General features: G+C 37.9%; 1 long non-coding RNA gene and 1 pseudogene across 1 annotated transcript; one reads left to right on the forward strand and one right to left on the reverse strand.

The window, feature by feature from the left end:
* Positions 1–504: 504 nt before the first annotated feature.
* Positions 505–957, reverse strand: LOC120110356. The gene is made up of 3 exons (XR_005511291.1): positions 808–957; positions 673–722; positions 505–581 (listed from the first exon to the last, which is right to left on the reverse strand). It is a non-coding gene; the product is annotated as an uncharacterized LOC120110356 (long non-coding RNA).
* A 2262-nt stretch (positions 958–3219) lies between these two features.
* Positions 3220–13146, forward strand: LOC120110416 (annotated as a pseudogene).
* Positions 13147–13468: the final 322 nt, after the last annotated feature.

Raw genomic sequence — 13468 nt, forward strand, 5'->3', positions numbered from 1 at the left:
CATAAAAAAACAACATGAAGGACAGATCAAGACATGATGAAGAAAATGGCTGATATTTAAAAGAAGCTTATGCCAAGAGAACATACAATCACAAACATCTGACAGTACATAGCACATACTTTACATCCATCACTTATTGACATGTTATAATAAATAAAAAGGCCAATTACATAAAATAACCAGAAAAATCAAATTATTAAAGCAAAACAATAAGAACTTGAATTTCCCAATAACCACATGTCAAATGCAATATAATTAACTGTTATAGAAGGTAAAGACATGCTAAAGCCTTGGGTTCTAATAAACAGATCAGTTTTGACAATAAATGAACAACATGAAGGATAGATCAAGATGATTGAGCAAATGGTTGATAATTTTAAATGCATATGCAAGAGAACATCCGATCAAATATTGACTATCCCCAAACAAACGTTCCGATGATACATCGCACAATGTTTTTGAATGTAAAACATCCTGAAACGAAATCAGACGCCCACAGTCCCGCAAGAATCTAAAATTCCATATACTTACTCCAACACGACCTTGGGATGAGCAGAAGCCTGGCCCTTCTCGCCGGATGGCTGGATAAAACGAGAAAAATCCTAAAATCTTGGAATCCAAGAATCTAAAATTACAAAAGAAAGGGGTGTCTACAAGTTGACCTGCATTCACCAAGAAGTGGTGTCCCAATCCTTCTCCAAATAGTGCCGATCTTTAAAGAACTACGCCCAAGAACCTTTGGATCAATCGAATCCGCAGAATCATCGAGAAAGAAAGGAAAATGGAGAGAAAGACAGACAAACAGACCTTATCCTGGTGGTGTTTGTAGAAAGGTGTTTCCAATACTTGATAGGGTTTCTCTCATGCTTCTGGTGCTTTGGATCTCCTGTCGTTCGAGGAGATGAAATGCTTGAAGCGAAGCGGAGGACAGAGCGAGATCTACAGGTAGCGTCGCCGAGACGGAGAAGGACATAGCAATCCCCCGGCAGCAATGGCGGTGGAGGAGATGGAGAGCGGACGACATCTAGGGTTCGGCCTCGGCACCTCCCCCAACGTTCGCTCTCCAACCGCGCGGTACCATATATATAGGCATGCTGCCGGCTCCATCAACCGCCTTAATCCGTGTTTCCGACTCCGCAATTTTATGTAATAACAAAGTCGGCGGCACTCGCCGACTAACTTAAACATCAAATTACTTAGGCCCTGTTTGGGGAGCTGTTGGTAGTAGAACTGTTGAAAGTAGAGCTGTTATAAAAAGCTGTTGTTGTTTGGTAACTATATTTTTTAAAGTACTGTGGCACTTTAACATATGTTTGATAAACAAACTGAGAAAGTACTTTATATGACAAAATTATTATAAAGGAATATTGCATAATATTATACAATAGAGCATGATAAAACATAACATATATTAATACATAATATAACGATATAGTATAAATATTACTGTGATATAAAATATTATTATTATAATATAGTAATATAATATTGCATAGCATAGCATAATGGTAAATATAATTATTAGAATATATTAATTTCTACAATGTAACCATAATATTAAATTATTTAACATACATATTAATGTATTATAATATAATGTAAATATATATTATATTTTATAGTATAATACAATAATAAAGGTATAAAATATTATATTATTAGTTATTAATTAATTTTCCATAATATAACATAATATTAAATATTTAAAATAACATATTAATGTATTGTGATATAAGGTAATATAATATAATTGTATAGTATAATACAATAATAAAGGTATAAAATAATATATTATTAGTATAAATTAATTTTTCATAATATAACCATAATATTAAATTATTTAACATTACATATTAATGTATTATGATATAATGTAATATAATAATATATTATAGTATAATACAACATAAATATTTATTTATCTGTTTAATAGATTATCTCTTTACTTAACTATTTGCAGGGGCGACAAATTTACTGTACTTATTAATATCATAAGGATCAGATTATTTGCCACTCACTCATTATTTTTTATATTTATTTATATGTTCATTCGTATATATATTTTTATTTATGCATTTATTATTTATTATTTTATCCATCAAAATATATTTATTTATTATCTTATTTATTTATTCATTCATTCATTTATATAAATATTTATTTATGCATTTATTTATTTATTTATTCTTTTCTTTTATTTTATTTTATTTCCTTTTCTTCTTTTTTTCCTTTCTTTTTTTCTTCTCTTCTTCTCCTTCCTTCCTCTGCCCTCCTCCGTTCTTCTCCTCCCGCGCGGCCGACAGCACCGGAAGGGGGCCAGGCCGTGGCCGACGGCAGTCTCGGTGGCCGACGGCGCCGGAGGGGGTGCGGCATTACGGCGGCGGGGGAGAGGGACGGGGTGCAGCGGCGAGGGAGAGGGAGGGGGTGCGGCGGCGGGGCACCCGCAGCGGCGGGGGAGAGGGAGGGGGTGCGGCGGCGGGGCACCGTAGCGGGGGGGGAGAGGGGGGTGCAGCGGCGGGGGAGAGGGAGGCACTGCAGCGGCGGCGGGGGAGAGGGAGGGGGTGCGGCGGCGGGGGAGAGGGAGGCACTGCAGCGGCGGCGGGGGAGAGGGAGGGGTGCGGCTGCGGTGCAGGGGGAGGGGTGGGGGTGCCTGGTGGGTTGGGAGGTGGGTTGGGGAGAGAAACAGGGCGGGGGGAGGGGGGTTGGGGGCGGGTCGGTTGGGAGAGGAACAGGCGATAAAGACAGAGGTTTTAGGGGAGGAATTTTTTTTTTTACATGGAGGTATTTTGGTCAAAAATACAGCTTTTCGAAAAAGCTGAAAACAGCATTTTCGGAAAGCTCCACCCCCCAAAAGCTGTTTCAGCTTTCCGCAAAAGCTGAAACAGCTTTTTCAAAAAAATTTAACAAACACCATTTCTTAGCTAAAAGTATTTTTGGAGGGCCTTAAAGAATCGGTATAGTTAAAGAACCCCAAAAGCTCCCCAAACAGGGCCTTAAAGAACCGGGCACGCGGTATAGTTAATGCGTTGAGATTCGTGTCCCACCCCGGTGAGTGACTGAGTGTCAGGCTGCCAGCAGAGCGGGCCCCGCAGAAGTCGCCGTTCGGAAAGCCGTTTCTTTCTTTTATGCGGGCTGACCCACGCGGCGGTTCCATGACCATCTTTGATTTAGCGGGCAGCGGCACATCAGATCCGCAGCGTTCATCTCGCTTCCCTCTTTTCTCTTTCCGGGTCCAGCGAGAGCTCCCAGAGGGGTGGTAGATCTAAAGATCCCCAAGCCACTCCCATGGAGGTCGAGAAGAGGAACCCGGGAGCCGTGGAGGAGGAGGAGGCCATCATGGCCTCCGGTCTCCTTCCCCTCGCCGGCGCTTCTCAGCAACCTTACGTCTCCGAACTCCTCTCCTTCACCCTCGATCGCCTCCACAAGGTCCATTCTCTTTGCCTCTTCCTCCTTGCTCTCTCTCTCTCTCTCTCTCTGGCACACTCGATCTCAAACTACCCTAGATCTGGTCATGGATTCGCAGGAGCCGGAGCTCCTCCGTGTGGATGCCGACGAATTCGGAGGCAAATGCAAGAAGTGGCCGTCGGTAATTACCGGGCTTCATCGCCGCGGCTTGATTCCCTCTCCTTCATCCGGGGGCAGCTCACCGACTTCGACAAGCATCTCGAGTCCCTGGTACCTTTTAAAACTTCTGACCTCGTTAGCTTCTCATCCTCTTTCTATATTTTTCTATTCTTGATTCAAGAATTATACGAGTGCTTAAGCCTTTTCAAGAATTCAGATTATCTTGGAAGGGAAACTGCAAACTAAAAATGGAGTAACTTAACAAAATTGGGTTTTTCTTTATAGTATATAGATATAGACACCAAATTTCACCTCCCCGTAGAAGCCTGCATGAATTATGCTTAAATAGCAATCTAGTTAAACAACACTTCTTAAACCTGTTATGAAATTATAAATTCAATTTTCTTAAACAACACGTTATCAAAGTTTGATTCTCTATACTTAAAATAGCATTTACTGAAAAAAGTTGACATGTTATTTGTGCCTACAAGTTCTATGCTGTAATTAACTACTTGTGTGATAATTACAAGAGATTGATGCTCCCAAGAGATTATACCCAAAGCAACTTTTGGATCAGATCTGACAGTTATTCTTCTACTTATTGCAGATAATGGAGATTCCAAATCTTACATCTGGTTGTACTGAATTTATTGAATCTGCACAGCAAATTTTGGAGGAGAGAAAGCTTAATCAGACATTACTTGCCAATCACAGTACTTTGCTTGACCTGCTTGAAATTCCACAGCTAATGGACACGTATATACTTGACTCCTAAACTTCATTAAGATCTTAAAATGCTAGATGAGGTTCTCATTGGCTCATAGTTTGAGTTGGCTTTGCAAATTCTCATGATTTTGCTTTCCAATGACACCTAGGAATTATTATGGACTGTAAATTCAGCAAGTGCATTTTTTGCATCTTTCATTGTTTTCATTGTTGGATGCAACACATATTGTTCCATTAAGGTGCTTTCTTCAGCATATGGGGATTTTTTAAGGAAAAAAAATATTGTCATAGGATTTAAGGTTTTGGATCTTGCCTATGTTACTAATTTGTCAGTATTTTCTTTTTCTTAATTTTTTCTTTTTTTTTTTCTTTTTCTTTTTTATTTCATCAGAAACGTTCCCTGAAATTTGACATTAATATAGAGGGACTGGTAATCCAATATAACATTGGATTGTTATGCAATGACAAAGTGCATCCATTAACCAGAGGAGGCTAATTTGAAAACAAGTCTGGTTGTTGATTGGTGAAATAGGCTTTAATTCTTGTATTGCTCTCTAGAGGAAAAAATGAGAAATGTTGACTATTCTCCCTCCCAGTGTTGGAGATTTAAACTTATATGGCCAACACAAGATAACTGGTTCAACGTTCTGCTGATTGCAGTTATGAATTTTTGTTCATTCTTCTTTTTTCCAGTTCACCTGCTATTGAATCTTTTAATCCATGTTCATTGTTGTTTTGGAAGAAATATAGCTATATAAGTTGATAATGACGGCATTAGTTGATCATTGGTAGCCTTCTGAGTAAATTTTAATTTGTTAAGTAAGAGATGGTAACCTTGCATTAGAGACCAAGATAAATACTTTTTTTCTCTTTATTTAAGTAAGCTTAATGGCTTGTATTTTATTCTCATGTTATGCCATGAATCTTTAGTATCATGGTATGCCTGAATCGGCCCGTATTGGAACCAGTCCGGTTTCTGACCGGTATGGTATGGCGGTGGGAAATGGTTCCGAGCGGTACAAAGGCTTACCTGTACGAATCGGCCTCGGTATTGAATGTGAACCGGACCACCGGTCCGTGCACCGCGGGCGTGCACTAGGCACCGCGCAGGCGCGCCACTGGGCAGCAAACCGGTTCGGCACTGGTACGAACGGTCCGAACTGGTACCAAACTGGTATCGTAGGCCACCGATGCACCTACCGGTACTGGTTCGGCGGACCTTACGTAGTACATACACTTTCCATGATGCTTAATCTGCATTTTCCATTCTCATGTGCAAAACACATGCATTAGGACCGTAGGATTCTACCTTTGGTTGTTCCATTCTTTATTTTAGTATTTAGGTGATTATTATTTTATCGCCCTTTTTTTCTTAATTTTAGTTATGACAAAACATCTTGCTTGCAGAATGTATTTCTGGCAGATGATTTTCATCACCTGTTTACTGGGTCCATTTTGATTTGGATTACCACAATATATTGTTTATTGGATTGTTTATTTTCATGTTAATCAAGAATTGTTCCTTTTATTTGTCTTGTTTGAATGTCGTTAGGAATTCTACTGAAAAAACCAATCGGTCCCAATTTTGCTTCACAGATGTATTAGGAATGGTAATTATGATGAGGCCCTTGATTTAGAAGCTTTTGTTTCAAAAACTGTCAAATATGGCATGCTGAGTAAGTCCTTTTGCTTATTGAGGCCTAGTGCCTACTTTTTGCATTTTTATAATTAAAACTGTTCCAACCAATTTTCTCTTTAGCTATAGATGCCATGATAATAGCTAGCATTTGATACTTGGCATCAAGGTTACCTGTCATTCAGGCCATAGCTTAGGAGTCAGGAAGACAACGCAATCTCTACTTTCTCAGCTTCTTCAGAAACTTCGATCTAATATTCAGGTAACCTAATATAGCATGTTGAAGCTTTTGAGAGTTCCTCATAGTTACCGTGCAATAATCAAGCTTGTCATCCTATATTCTACTTGAGATTAATGTTTTGAAGGCGTTACTTTGACTCCAAAAGCATTTCCCTTTTTTTTCAATGGATGTCTATAAGCTGAGCTTATCTTGATGGTGTGGCAGCTGCCTGAGTGTCTACGTATTGTTGCACATTTGCGGCGTATGGGAAGTATTCAGTGAATCTGAATTGCGTTTACAGGTGCGTTCAATGTTCAATCATATTCATTTTTTGGTTTATCATGTTGTATTCAGTAATTCCTGCAAAAAAAGGGAAAAGTTCCTTTCAAACTAGATTAGAGCTTAAGGCTAGTTAAATTGTACTACTGTGTATGTTTCAGCCACACTATTGAAAGTTTGATGTCTTTTTAATGTTCTTGGCTTTCAATGTATCATGGGTTTCTGATGATTTTCAGAGAGTCAGAGTGGCAATTATACGGAATTTCATTAATCAGGCCTTAAAAGATGTAGACCCACAGTCTATAATGATTAACAATTTTTAAATCTCTGGCTGTAGCTTAAATGATGGGAATAGTTGAATTTAGATTAGGATGATAGCCTATCAATCCACAATCACAGGTACTGATAAAAAACTGAAGTAAACCATATACTATATGACAGAACTGATATGTTATTTTCTGCACATTTAATTGCCTTTCATCTGTTACTAAGCATCTCTTATGTGGCAGTTCTTAAGATGCAAGAGAGGCGTGGCTTTCAGGCATTCTTGACGACTTGGACCGGAGGAATGTTTATGAATATTTGAAAGGAATGGTAAATTGCCACAGGATGAATCTGTTTGATGTTGTTAATTCAATACAGAGCAATATTCAACAACTGATAAATCTGGGAGCGAGGAGAATTATGATGGTGGACCTTCTTTTTAGTTGGGCTAATGCATCAAAATTAAAAAATCACCTTTGCACTCTGGAGGTTATGCTTCCCAAGATCACTGATGGTGGATCACTGTCAAATATACTGATCAGTGCATGGTGAGAAGTTTTTCTATACCTTTTAAACAGACCACCATTTTTCCACACCGCCACAACTTCTGGGCTGCATGAACACAGCCATTTGTACAATTGGACAAACAGTGCCTCTAATTGCCAGACATGGAACTAGTTATCATTGCCTTTGCTGTAGGATTAGTGGTGATAGTCAAGTTGTTGTCTTCTTTGCAGTATTGTGGCGATGGGTCTTGGCTTGGTTGGATTGGATTTTCGAGGCTTGCTCCACTACTTTTGAAGAGTAAATGAACATAGCCGTTTTGCTCCCAACAATTTATTAGATCACTTTAGCATTTTGTTAGTTTCATTTTAGAAGTGACATTCTTTCATCTTCTTCAGTGCAGTTGTTAACTTATTCTCAAAGAATATGAACATAGCAGTTGAAAATTTTCAGGTATGCTTGCAACTTTGAAATTTCATTCATGAAGTGCTGTATTATTCATTGATCATGGCTAATGGTTTTCTATTTCTTTCCATCAACTAAGCCAAACTGGTGGACCTTATCCCTTCTCGTCCGTTTACACAAATTCAAGACCCTTATTGTTATCAGGGTCTCCTTAGGTCTTTATTACCCATCTTTTATCTTGGTTGGTCCTCCATTATTTTAGCACCTACTTGTGCAATTCCAGCAGTTTGTCTAACACATTTCAATTCTCCAACCTTTCTGGCTTTGTGAATCAAAAACTGGATTCTATTCACCTTTGATATTCATATCGTGCCTATATTCTGTTTATTACCCAACATTTTAATCCAGACAAACTATAGGCGCTCGTGGTAATATCATACGATTCTTTTTTGATTCTCAAAGGTATTCAATGATCCAATGACATTGCAGAAGCACTGTATACTTCACCTATTATGTTGCAATTCTTTTAAACTCTTTTTTTCCTTTCTCCTATGTTTGTCTGCAACCCAATTAAATACAATTCATGATCTTCATTTTTTTAAGTATATCCAAATGTGTTCTCTATAGTTTACTTGTATCTGCACCCTTATCCCCACTGTCTCTTTCCATAATTCCAATTTAGCACATCTTACCGATCAAAATCACATCATCTATACTAAGTGTATCTCATTTGTTACCAAAGCTAGGAAACATAAGTGTAACGGTTGAGCTCTTGTGGAGTCTGCCAAATAGAAGCTTACTTTAGCTATCCTAACCACTTTTAACAATAGTCTTGCTATTGCTCCATACTTATCCTTATCAATATCTACATTATGTTTTTCATAGATTTATGTAAACAATCACTCTAGCTTGAGTGCCTCCCCCCTTAACCCACCCCTCGCCGCCTCCTTCCCTCCCCAACCTTTCCTTTCTCACCTTCCTAGCAGAATCAAGACAGGATTTTGAATATTACTATCATTTTTCTCGCATCTTCTATTCAAGTCAAAACTTGAGAGACTCTGAGCATCTTCTAATTCAAGTCAAACAACTTGGGTGACTCTGAGCATCTTCTATTCAAGTCAACAACTTGAGAGATTCTGAGCATGCAACTTCAATCTCCATTTTTCAATATTAAAGTTTTTTTGTTAACAATTCTTTTAGTTCCTAGAACGGTCAGAAATAATTCAAGAACAATTTTTTTCTTTGCAATACTTGTTTCTTATTATAATTTGACCTTTCCTTTATTAGATTGTCCTAGATTCACATCGCTGGGTTCCTTGCCATCTGTTGGCTTTGGCAACCAATGGAGTGATTAATGAAAGCCATGATGATGTGACTCCACCTTCTGTTCTAATGGAGCATCCTCCTATTGCTGTGTTTGTTAATGGTAAGTACTGATTTCTACTTATGATTCTGCTTGGTCCCAGAATTGATTCTGTTCTCTTGTTATAATCAGGCTTTATTCTAGTGCTGAACAAATATAATGGTATCATGTAATGGCATGCACTGGCACTGAAGATCATGTATCTGAAGTAGTTTTATAGGATAGATTCAGGAGGAAGTGCTCGGGTAATTCAATTTTTCTATTGGGTAACATATTGTTTTCTATAAAGACTATTTTCTAATAGACACTGTCAGTCAGTCCCAGTCTATGTCTAGATGAAGAAGGTGGCGTGTTGATGTTAGGTTGACAGCCAGTTTGGATAAGGCATGTTAAAAATTATAATAAGTGTTAGAATAAGCCCCCCAAATAGTTGGGATAAGGTATCATTATGGATTTGGTATGTAAACTAAAAAAGTGCAACATTTGAACATTTAGATCAAAATAAACTTTCATCCAAACTCATCCTAATCTTGCATGCTAGACTTCTTAAACATAAATGGAGAATCTGAAATGTACCACATTCATATCAGCTCTAACTCATAGGGCTCGTTTGGTTCGCGGGAAGTATTTTCCCTTCTAGGAATATGATTTCTGGGAATCAGATTCCTAGGAAGAGGCATACCTAGGAAAGCACTTTTTGGCATGTTTGGTTAACCATGGGAAAGTGACAAATTTTTCAAAGTGCTTATGTTTGGTTGACATCCACTTTCTAGGAAAGTTATGTATAATTCCTATTATGCTCTTAATAAAAATTAGGTCTTTAATGCCTCTTTAATGCTTCTTTAATGCTGAAGGGTCTTTTGGGGAAAAAATAAAAAAGGAGTGATTCCCACCTCATGGGAAAGTACTTTCCCATGTTTCTCATGGGAAAGACTTTCCCATGAATGTAGGAATCATATTCTCAATGGGAATACAACTCTTTCACATCCTCTCTCCTTGGAAACTCCAACCAAACAAGAAGGCATTTCATTACTTTCCCTGTTGACACCCACTTTCCCCCCCTCCCTTTCCTGCGAACCAAACCCGAGCCCATAAAGTAAATCAGAAAGAATACATAGTATGGAGTCAAATCAGGTTGTCTAACTTACAAAGTAAAATCAGGTAAGAATGCATAGTACAGAGTCAATCAGGTTTGTATGGTAGGTTGGGTTAAAAGTTTGTAACCTTTGATGGAGGAGCAGTTTGAAAGAATGGGTGGGCTCTACATTAAGGGAGAACATAGTAGTTACCATGGTGGTTGAAAGATAGACTGAACAATGGTGGCTGAGGTGATGGAGAGGCACGGCTGCATGGTTAGTGTAATAATGGGTAGACAATAGAGTTGTGAGCCTTGTGTCTCTAGCAGAAGCCATCAAAAGGGTATGTTTAGTGTAGTAATGGGGTGGGATGGTTGCATCGCCAAGACTTGGGGTGTTTAGTTGATAATCAAATAAATCTGCCTATAAATTTAATTGGGGACAACAGAGGTATGGTGGCGAATAATAGAGGGATTTAGGTGCAGTAGGGATGGGTAATGAAATGACTGCCATGTTAGGGTGTTTGGTGACAGCTTAGATAGGCATTAGACATGTGTTAACAAATAAAGTAAATAATATTGACTTTTCCTTGATCATCGATTATTTTTATGTGAACATAATGGACTTTACACTAGATGGTTAAATGTTGCAAGCAATAGATATATATGGTGCTGTATTTAAGAATTAAAATCTTAGAGGTTTTAATATGGTATCTGTAATTTTCTATATGTGAATTAAAGAAAAACTCTTTTGTCAAATTTATAGTTTTCATATTCCATCCGTTCCAAGAACATATCAAATATTGACTATTTTCCTTCGATATTTCTGAAATTAGGAAATCTGCTTTTCCTTCTATAATTAATCTAATTTTTTTGGTTGATCTATTCGAGTATCCTTCTGATGGAGAACAAATTATATTAATTTAAATATAAAACACGTCCCATTTCATGTATGCACGCAATTGTGAGTTTCATCAACCTTCCGGCCTCAGCCACAAATGATGGCAGAATCATTCAAAAACCTCTGCTTTTTGAAAATTATGAATTGCATCAAAATTACGTACCCATGCACTTTGTTCACTTGTGTAGGTTATAACAATGAGCTGATCTTAATATTACTGTTATAGGAAAGCAGTTGCTTTTTGATTTCTCTCTATGTTGTCTTCTGGCAATATTTGTGAAACAGATGCTATACTTTTATATTTCCTACCAAGAAAATCACTCATACATGACTAACATAAGTGAGCAAATGTGTAAGCCTTAATTAGGACAAATGTCAAAAAATTGTTATTTGTGAAACTAATGTTAATCGCCTGATTGCTTCAAATCCTAATTACTGTCTGTCTTAGCTTATATGCAAGGGAATCTTATTCATCCATCTTGATGAGCCAATGTTGTACCAAATCAATTCATCTGCTCTGGAAGTGAATCCCCCATTTCTTCACTTCTTCTAGGTGTAAACAAGAACATGCTGCACATTAAAAAAAAAAAGTATTTTCTTGAGTTGACAATCAGCATGTCTGCTGCTACATGATATGGCGGAGGAGTTTCTTCGGATTTCGTCATCTGGTGGGGTGGATTAAGTTGCATATGTTAACCTTCTGGTCTGATCTGATTATAACTTTGGTCATTTTTTTTCTGTAGGCTTTGCGATGTAGATAATGCTGCAATGGCCATATATATTACTATGCATTTAATAAAAACTAATGCTTTTAACCAAGTGGATGTAATGATTAATGGTGGCAAAAAGGGTGACAAAGTTTTCAGAAAAATGTTTAACATGTCGCTATCTGTAGTGAAAGTTCTTAATACAAAAGTAAATGTTGATGCAACGGTACTATTAGAGTTTTTTCCAAACAAAAACTTGTCTGTAACTGGATGTGTATCAATCATTTATGAGCAGAGCATCTTGTGGTTTTCTTTGCCATGGGCAAAACTAGAAAACTACATGAAATTGATCTGTAATTTTGTAGTTTATCTTGCATGTTTTCTATAATTTAAATTTGATCAGCATTTTTTGCTTTGATTTGGAGATTTCATTCCCCATTTTTTTTCCATTTATTTCGTCTTATGCAGGTATTTCAGCAGCTATGAATGAATTACGGCCTTGTGCCCCGTTGAGTCTAAAGCATGTTCTGGCTCAGGAGGTTGTCAAGGGACTACAGGCTGTTTCTGACTCTCTAGTTAGATATAATGCTATTCGGGTGCTCCGTGGGAATGAATCTACTCTTTTCCGTTCATCTGTCAAGCATTCATCGAGGTTACCTGACCTTTACATTGATTTTAATTTCTGATCTTTACATACTTTTTCCCAGCTCATGACTTGTTTCCCCTTTTCTTCCTTTTTTTTTTTCTATATGGGGCGATGGGATTATATAGGTTGCCTATCCTTATTGTGCAACTTGCTTCGGTCGCTGCTATCCTAATGGAGCAACCTTGATCATAGAATGTAGGAGTATGTTTGATGGCGTCAGCCAACTGTTGACGACCTCCCTGTTAAAGCACTTAAAAACTCTGTAGATAATGCAGAAGTGAAGCAAACAACTGAAAATGGTGGTGCTTTGGTGGTTGAAAATGGAAGTCCAGCCGATGGGCAAGACTCTACTGTTGCTAATACAGATCAAATGACACAGGGCCAGTGCAGGCAGAAACGCAAAGCAGTGTATAGTTGCTCCTGCTTGATCTGCTAATATCTGCATAGAGCTGTATGAGTTTTCGATCATGTTCTTCTGCCTGTGTTTCCCTTTGCATTGGATTTCTTCAAAGCGGATTGAGCTATACTATCAGAGATTAATGTGGCTTTTTCGCTGAAGTCAGCATGATAGATATCGACAGGGTGAGTGCTATCTAGTCAGGTCAGCATTATGATTCTGTCCTTCAGAGTTTGATTATCGATGCACTGCTTCCACAGACTCGCCATCACATTAGTCATGGATTATACAGGCTTCTTTTTTGGTTATCAATTAGTTATTTATTCAGATATAATTGCTAGCTTTGTATGGCATACTCAAGCAGTGCATTGTGATCTTATTTGATAGCAATGTATAATTTCCGAATGACACATCAAATGAAATTCCAAGTGCATCATCAAAGAAGTTCTCTGTTGATTTTTTGATTATCGATCAAATGTCAAGAAACAAGAATGTTCTTAGCATCTAATCATAGTGGGTGCTTTTGGTATATCTAGATCCAAAAGTATAATGAAGGATGGAGGGTGGTCGATAAACTATAGAATCACAAGGAAACACTTTTGGATTCAATAGATGTTACTTTCAAAATTTGAGGGTGGATAAAATTCAGTACATCACGCCAATCTTTTCAGCTTCTTGTTGGGCCGTGAACCATGGTTTTCTAAGGACTGAAATTATAATGACCCCGTACCATGTTGATCAGGGAGCATCGGGTTTTTTTTTTTTTGCTAAAAAAAGAGAA

The sequence above is a fragment of the Phoenix dactylifera genome, chromosome 4, assembly GCF_009389715.1.
Source record: "Phoenix dactylifera cultivar Barhee BC4 chromosome 4, palm_55x_up_171113_PBpolish2nd_filt_p, whole genome shotgun sequence".
Classification (NCBI taxonomy): Eukaryota; Viridiplantae; Streptophyta; class Magnoliopsida; order Arecales; family Arecaceae; genus Phoenix; species Phoenix dactylifera.